The following is a 9,085-nucleotide window of genomic DNA, read 5'->3' as shown; positions in this document are numbered from 1 at the left end:
CTGCAATACCACTTCTGAGGATATATCCTGAGGATGCAAAAGTACCTTTTGGAGGCAAAGCTACTCCCATTTGGTTCTGACTGTGCTGAATGGATTGTTTCACTTAGGAGAAGGAGAAATGCAAAATAATGTGACTCTTAGCCTCTAAACAGAGAACTGCAGTGAGGTAAAGAAGAAATTTGCAGTGAATTAGAGAATCATGTTGAATTTTTTTTTTTTGCTTTGAAGTTTGATTCTCTGTTTGACTTAGAATTAATACACATATACTGTATACTCTCATTCCTGTTTAAAATTGAGGGAGGAAGTCACTTCTTTAACTATTTAACAATTAGGGAATCCTGATATCTTTGAATGGTAGGAAAATCACTAATTTTAATTAAGAGCCATTTTTAACACAATTTCCTTTGTGGATAATTTGATCCACAAATGGACAAAATTCAGAGCTACCTATAAAGCCATTTTACCAAAGTATGTTCCAGCCTCCATTGACATAGGAATGATCTGGTGACACTTGTTAAAGGGTAGATACTCCAGCCCTTTTCCAGTAAATTTAATTGAACCTGAATGTGCAGTAGACTTGTCAATTAAATCACCATGGTGCTCTGTTTAGAGCACAAATTAAGCACAACGACAGAGATTGTCTTTGGCACTAAATTATTTAACATGGGTTCAGAGAGCATAGTCATTTGTCATAATAACTAAAGTCAATAGCACAGATGATATCATCTCCAAAGAAGCCAATAAAGAAATACTGTACACTAAACCAATGAGAGATTGGTTAGACACTGTTGTAACAGGCAAAGGAGGAGATGAGGAGATGAAAGCAAAAATAAGTTCATGTAGGTGAGGAGTACATTCTATAAATTGGTTCTTGGAAACGCCAGCTTAACCTACTGAACTGAGGAAGAGATGTCAGGGCAGGGAGGACCCCTTGTCATGGAGTGCAGTGGCCACTCTGGAGGAGGAGTGGCTAGGATGCTAGGCATGAAAACATATCAGTATTACACGTTTGAAAGGTAAAGCTACTACCATAGAGGCCAGCTCTGTGTGTAGACTGGGGGGCTGGGTCCTTGATGGGAGGAAGTTTGCTGAAAGAATTGGTGCTGGAACTTTGGATGCCAAATACTCACCATGAATCACGAATCACGACCATCCTGTTATTCGTCGATTGCCTCGAGCAGGCCCCAGTAATGTCTCCTTCATCCTAGCCCTGAGATTTTTAAGAAAGTGCTATATTCAAGGCTCTTTAGGAGAATGAGACCCATAATTTTTACTGGTATTTGGCATATTGGGTATGCTACGGGGAGTTTGCCAGACTCTGTCATGTGGGCAGGTTACATTTGGTAGCCTGCCAATTTGTCCAAAATAGGAATGAGATGGGGCTGGAGCGATAGCACAGCAGGTAGGGCGTTCACCTTACACGCGGCCAACATGGCCGACCCGAGTTCGATTCCTCCGCCCCTCTCGGAGAGCCTGGCAAGCTACCGAGAGTATTCGATATGCCAGACACAGTAACAACAAAAGTCTCCAATGGAGACGTTACTGGGCCCGCTCGAGCAAATCGACGATCAACGGGAGGGCCTTTACCTTTACCTTTTAGGAATGAGATATAATAAGATGTCGCTTCTGGGAGCTGGGTTTTATAGTTCTGAGTCTTGGCCGTTGATGGGATTACACGGCGCCAGGGGGCCAGGTGGTGGGTGTGACCCCCGCCTACTGGAATTTGGAGGATCTGGGTGGAGGATGCTCAGGCCTTATCTGAGTAGGCTTGGAGATCTCAGCCGCGGGACCCGCATGCCTTTGTTCCTATGCCAGTACCTTCATGTGTGCAGAGAGTGGTCTCAGCATGGTGGTTTCTGGTTCTGGAGGTCTTCGGCTGCCAGAGCCCTGGTCGGGTTGGGGAGGAAAACTGAACCCGCTCCCCTCCAAGGGGCCCGGGTGATGACTCACCATGAATAATTTTATAAACCACTGTGCCTATATAAAAATAAATAATTCAAGAACTACCTACTGGTGTTCACTCTTTGGCCAAGTTCTATTGGTGATAAGAAGACTCTTTAATATTCATACTGATAAGAAGTTAGCAAGTTGCTAATTTGCCTGCCATTTTGCTCCACGTGCTAATAGCAACAAGATACTCAAGTTTAAAGCTATCTCATCAGGGGCCTAGTAGGAAGTACAGTGGGTAGGGTCTTGCCTTGCACCCAGTCCACATGGCTCCATCCTCAGCACCACACAGGGTTCCCTGAGCACCAACTGACTGATCCCAAGTGCAGATCTAGAAGAAAGCTTTGAGCACAGCTGGGTGAGACATGGCATCAAAAATAAAAGAAATCCATAGAACTACTTCATCAAAGTCAGCTATGAAAACAAGTGTAAACCATACAAAACTTTGGCCATAAGAACTTTTTAAATGTGGATTTAAAGTCTTAAGAAATCAGCTATATACACAACAAAATGCTACCCTTTGGTGATCTTGCTGTTCCCTTCCATTTCAAAATCATGACTTTTTTAAGATGTTTCCAAAATGACTTGTGTGATTTTCAAGTGTTATTTTTCCTCAATTCAATACTTTCCAGCATCCCTTATTTGTCCCTGAAGCATACTCACTGGCAATTTTTCTAGGCAGTCCCCTTCTAAATTTCTTTGTCTTTCTTTTCTACAGTATAGAATGCAGACACTGGGCTAGTAGAATATATTTCTTTGACCTGTTTACCTTTTCTTATGGAAATAATTCTATGCTTTGTTTCATTCATCTTGTCATCTCTTTTGATTTTTATTCTGACGTTCATAAATCACCTATGTAGAATACATGTCACAGCAATCACCCGTAAAATTCTTAAAATCATTAAGACCATAACAACAAATCCTGGATGATTCTCACAAACACCATGCTTTGTGAAGTTTGACCCTATTGTCTGCAATGTAAAAATCCAACTCCTTTTCCAATAACATCCGAAGCATTTCACTGCTGGATAATATCTGACTTTCATTAGCCATTCCATGCTATGAGGAATGTGTATTCCTTAACTCTTGCTCCCTTTAATATATCAGGTATTAGAAGTATTATTGTGAGTGTGTATGTGTGTGTGTGTAGGGGGGAGGGATGTGCGTGCATGCATGCATGTACATAGGGGCATATGTGTCTGTGTTTTTGGCATAATATTTCCTGGTGCCAAAAACACTATTTTTTCATTCAATCATCTTCTCTAAAGTACCACCATTACTTTGCCAGAGACAAAAGATATTTGTCTAAATAAGTGGTACTATGGATAAAATAAATAAAATTGAATCACATTATAGCTCAGAAAGGCTCCAAATAGTGAATAAGATGAAGATATCCTTAACCAAATGTGAAATGCTCTGTCATGAGTTTCTAAGTGTGAAGAATTCTGTGGGTACACAGAAATTGGGCACATCACCATCGCTCACATATATTCCATTTGTTTCCAACTAGATTAAGACGAGTTTTTTTTGTAAAAATGATTGATAGAATTATTTCATTAAGACATGCTTAACGGCTTTCTGAAACGAAAGTATTAGAAACAAACTGCAATGTAATAAACTCTTTAGGGGCGGCCAGGGGCTCCCCAACGGCTCTCCCCCTCACCGCCTGCATTTCTGGGTGGTCCCGAGCTGCTCCCAAAGTTAGGGCAGCCCAGGCTATGGGGCAGAAGGCGGAGGAAGTGAGGGCCAAGCTGGTTGATTGATCAGAAGCTGTTTATTCCATCCTCCCCACTCGCCTGCCCCAGTTTCTCTGAGCCTCCCATTCTAGTCTCACAGTCCCTTATTCCTGTCTCCTTTTCTCTCATGCTCATCTCTCTGTGGTCCATCTTGCAGCCTGGTTCTCTCTCTCTCTCTCTCTCTCTCTCTCTCTCTCTCTCTCTCTCTCTCTCCACGTGTTTGTCCTTGTATTCTTCTTCTACATTCTTCTCTCTCTGTCCCTCTTGCTGGCCTCTCCGTGGTCCATCCTGCTGTCCTGCTCTCTCTCCCCCAGCTCTCCTGCCTCACCAACTCCCCAACACTCTCAGCTGACACTGCCCCCAGTCAGGTAGCAAAGTCAACATAAGAAAGCCCTTCCAGAGGGCCCACCAGGTTCAAAGGGAACACCACCTATGAGGTATTTCAAAGCCCTTCCTGAATTCCCCAGGAAAAATACCTCTTAAGGTGTTTTTCTCTTTTCTCTAGTCCAATAACTCTATCAACATCTCAATCCTAGTTATTTTTGTACCCACACGGTAAGAGATAACATTGAGGCTTGTAGGGCAGCTCTCCGGGGAACATCTTGCCACAGACTCAGACTACAGAGCTCAGGGCAGATTAATCATTCCTAACCCTAGCAGGATACAAATCTAATTATTACTTTTTGGATCATGACAGCATTTGTTCATGACTAAGCTCTTAACTTATAGTTAAGCATTATGGCGCTTTGGCCAGGCCCGTTTGGATGCCAGGGTAGCACATAGCTTATTGCTTGCCCTGGTTCCATCCAGTCCCTCATCAGGACCCTGCTTTTGGGGCTGCTAGGAAGTAAAGGCAGCTAAGGCTTAGGTGAGAGAAGAGATTCCCAGGAGGAAAATATCACTGAGAGTCACATTACAAAGGCATGTCTCCTTGTGTCCATGCAAAAAGGACATTGCTCTAAATAAACTATGCAAAGAACTTAGGGAGAAGAGAAAAACAATATTTACAAGCCAACAGAGCACAAAGAAAGAAGTTACAAATAACACAGAGGAATGGGAGCACTGTGATGGGAGCGACCCAATAAACCTAAATCACCTGAGGCTATGCAGGAAGGACAAAACAGTGTTATCTTATACTGCAACTATAATATAGTTTAGAATTTGATGGTAGAACGAGCTCAGACATGGAAATAAGTTTTTCCCAAACTCTGTTTTCAAATGCCACTACAACCATGACACACTATATTGTGATACAACTAGTTCTTCTCGGAGACCTTGTCTGATTTATGCCTATGAAAACTTGAACCTACCTGAGTAGGTAGGTCTTATGTCTTCCCCCAAGTAGAGATGCCAGACAAACCTGATTTTCCTCTTAGGCCAGGCAACTTTTAATTAACAAGAATTACCACCTACTCTCTGCTGAGCAATGAGTGGATATAAAAGTAATTATGTAGGCAGATTTTGAACATTTAGAGTATATCTATATAAACAAGCACTCCACATGACAGAAAATCACCTCCAAATCAATGGGCTCACTGTTTCCAGCTCTCTTTGTGTTGAGCATGTTTTTATGTTCTTAATTTTTATGAGACTTCCTTTTTTTGATCCCTCCTTATGTGAATCATCGGTTTCTATCCGAGGTCCATGTCTTCTCTTAATCTTGTCTATCAAATAACTGTTGTGTGTTTTTAAGATGTAACTGGATGCTGATAGATATTATAATTATTTAAATTATCGTTATAGTTATGTTTTATATATTCACCATGCTGACTTAGAGATTTTTCTTTATTGGGTGGTCTGTCTTTTAAAGTTGAATGACTCATAGAATATATCATACTGTGTATCAGAAAATTACACAAAATTTTTTCAACATTTTCAAGCAAAATAAATCCCTTAAAATATGTAAAATAGAAAAAATGTCATATGTTTTGTTTCTGGTTGATATTTGAAAAATAAAACCTCATTTTGTTATAGATTATATAGATATTGAGAGACCACCAGGGGAATTTGCATTTATTAAAGTGTCTTCAAGGGCTTGCTTATAACTTTCTTTCCTTTTATTTATTTATTTTTTTTATCAAAGATGCTGGTCAATACTTTTTAGCTTTTCTGAGCTTATGCATTCTGATCAAACTTTGGAATATAAAAGATTAAACTTCTCAGCTAATTACATGCCTGAAGGCACATTAACAATGCAAGTGGCAGTGCTCTGTTAAAAATTCATTTTGCATTTTTAACACAGGCCTGATAGCAAAACTTTGAAGGCAACAAAGTGGAAAGAGTTATATTCTTATTTTCAAAGATTGCTTAGGAACCTTGAGAAATTGGGACTTTATTATTTTATATTATGGAAAAATATCAGACGTAGGGTGAAATAAAAATGAAGTTTTACATACTTAAAATTTTCATGGACCATTGAACTTCAGCGAGAAGGATGGAACGATCTCTTGGCTCCAACTTTTTATTTCACCACTGAGAATACTAAGTCATAGAGGACTTCTGACTCATACAAGTGTAGAACGTTAGAGAGAATGAGGCCAAATACTCAGAACCATAAACTCTTACACCAGTGAGTTCTGTCCAGTAGTGTTGCCTCTTACTGACACAAAGACCTACATTTTTATCACTGTCACTGTCACTGTCCTCCCATTGTTCATCAATTTGCTCGCGCGGGCCCTGTAATGTCTCCATTGTGAGACTTGTTACTGTGTTTGGCATATTGATATACTTCACAGGCACCTTGCCAGGCTTTGCTGTGCAGGTGTGATACTCTCGGTAGCTTGCTGGGCTTTCCGAGAGGGGTGGAGGAATCGAGCCTGGGTTTGACCAGGTTGGCCGCGCACAAGGCAAATGCCCTACCCGCTGTGCTGAAAGAAACACTCTGTCTGGTATGGACTGAGTTTTTCCCGTAGAGAACCCACATTGAAGCCATAACCACCTGAATGCAGGGCACTGGATTTGGGGAAGGATATTGAAAGGGTTGAGAGAACCTATCATTGTATGACTGAAATACAAACACGGAAGTTTGTAAGTTTGTAACAGTACCTCACAGTGATTCACTAATTAAAAAATTAATAATAACTACAAAAAAATAATTTAAAAAAAGAGGTGAGAGAGGGGAAACCAGAATCTTAGGGTTAGCCTTATGGAAATCCTGAGAGGAGGAAATCTAGACCCACAAGGTGATGACAGGGGGTGTAGGCAGTCAGTCAGGCAGATACAAGGTGAGGAGAGGTGGCAACCTGCCTGTGAGGGAGGGACACCTCAGGAGAATTCCAGCCTGCCCATTTTTTGCTCTTAGACTTTTACCTCTAGAGCACCGAGGAAGCAAGACTCTGCTGGAGAAGACACTATTCTGTAGTGCTTTGTTTGGATAGTACTGGCAATACCATTCTCTTCCTGAATTATACAAACTATTGTGTATATTGTAAGATGCGATAATGCATACTGATTATTTAAGGTTTAATCTCTGTGGGAAAATTTAAATGTATATCATAACATTCCATTTGATATGAATGTTTTTGTCTTTAAGAAGAACAAGAAGTAATTTTTAGTATATCTGGATGAATGCTTGATGTCAAAGAACTCACGAAACAACTTGATATGTGGAGCATGACAGACAGAACTCAAAAATTGGCACTATACATGCGTACGCCTCATAACTGACTACATGACACATGTTGAAATCATTACAGAAATAAAAATGATATATTGAATTCTACCCATTTTTAATATTTCAATGAATAACACCTTTAGTGTGTGGGCTTTATCTCTCTTTCGTTACTGGGCCCGCTCGAGCAAATCGACGATCAACGGGAGGGCCTTTACCTTTATCTCTCTTTAATCTGACCAAAAGTGCATTTTTCAAATATTTACACTGATATAGTATAAACTTTGTTGTTACTCGAGCAATTGCTCCCAATGTTCCTTAAATCATAAAAGTATGAAAATTTTCTTTTTACGAAGCTATAAAAACAGCTAATATGGTGCAAAGAAATTTAGTCTTCAAGAAAAGAACTTTAGTACTATAGCCCTGAATAAGCAGTATTGTCATGAGCTTAAAACATACTTTCTTTGAGTCTCAATCTCTATATAGTTACAAGCATCATTCTAAATTATCTCAATATTTATATCTTTGACCTTAAAGTCATTCTACATAACTGCTTAATTAGAAAATAGCGGATAATGGGGCTGGGGCAATTGCACAGTGGGTAGGGCGTTTGCCTTGCACGCAGCCGACCCGGGTTCGATTCCCAGCCTCCCATATGGTCCCCTGAGCACCTCCAGGGGTAATTCCTGAATGCAGAGCCAGAAATAACTCCTGTGCATCGTCATGTGTGACCCAAAAAGCAAAAAAAAAAAAGAAAGAAAGTAGCGAATAAGAAAATAAAATTATTCTGTACAACTAGAATTAAATATAGAATAAATAAATATAGAATTAAATATAAATATAATTAGAAAATAACTGAGTCATTCTATATAACAGTTTAGTTAGAAAATTTGCTATTTCTGTCTGGTTGAATATAAAAACATCCAATGGGCTAAAGATGTCCACCGGGACAGAAGGCGATTAGGAACTCAAAGTAACCCCCTCTCCGTTCTCTACTCCGTATTTTTGTTATGGATCAGAAAGAGGCAGAGTGGGAAGTTGGCAGATGTTGAATTCTCCGAGCCCTCTGCCCCCGTGGCTCTCCCAGGCATTTCACAGGCTCTGCGGTGACGAGGCAGAGGGCACCTCCACGCTGTCTAATCAGAACACTGCTCACCAAACTGAGAAATGTATTTTGCACCTTTTGTGTTCCCTGCAGTTCCTTACAGATGAGGCAGAGCAAGTGAGGGCAGACTAACACTCACTTGCTGGAGGAAAAAAAAATCACTGAAAGATAAAACACTAAGTGTTTGCATACACGGCTGTTCCTTCCGCACATGGGTGCCCCCGCTAAAGTTTTCCTTGCTTCAAACACTCACAGTCACCAATAATTACGTCGGCAACTCAGAGATGATGAAAGACAAACTGCTGATTCCAAGTGGTGGCCATAATTTGGAATGGCAGAAAAGCTGGACTGAAAAGTCTGTCTCCTGTTGCATTTGCAAGTGATTAATTAACCCCGAGTCTCCCAATCAATATGTGCTGGGGCTTGGCTGTGTGGAGAGTGAGCAGTTCATCCAATTATTCGATAAACACTTGGCTTTTGATTAGGCCCCCATAAGTCTCAGATTGAGACATACAATGTCCAACACCCTGTCTCACCGCCAAGCCAAGTTCCCTCCACTCATGTCCTCAGTTTCCCTTCCACCCTCCAGGCTGCCTCCTGGACTGGCACATCTTTAAAGTTTGGTTGCTTCACGTATACCACAGTTCTCCAGCTCCGATCCGTCCAAGGCTCTCAGCTCTCATCCAC

This window comes from Sorex fumeus, unplaced genomic scaffold, assembly GCF_029834395.1.
Source record: "Sorex fumeus unplaced genomic scaffold, SorFum_2.1 ptg000099l, whole genome shotgun sequence".
NCBI classification, from domain to species: domain Eukaryota; kingdom Metazoa; phylum Chordata; class Mammalia; order Eulipotyphla; family Soricidae; genus Sorex; species Sorex fumeus.
Note: the sequence above shows the minus strand (reverse complement) of the source record.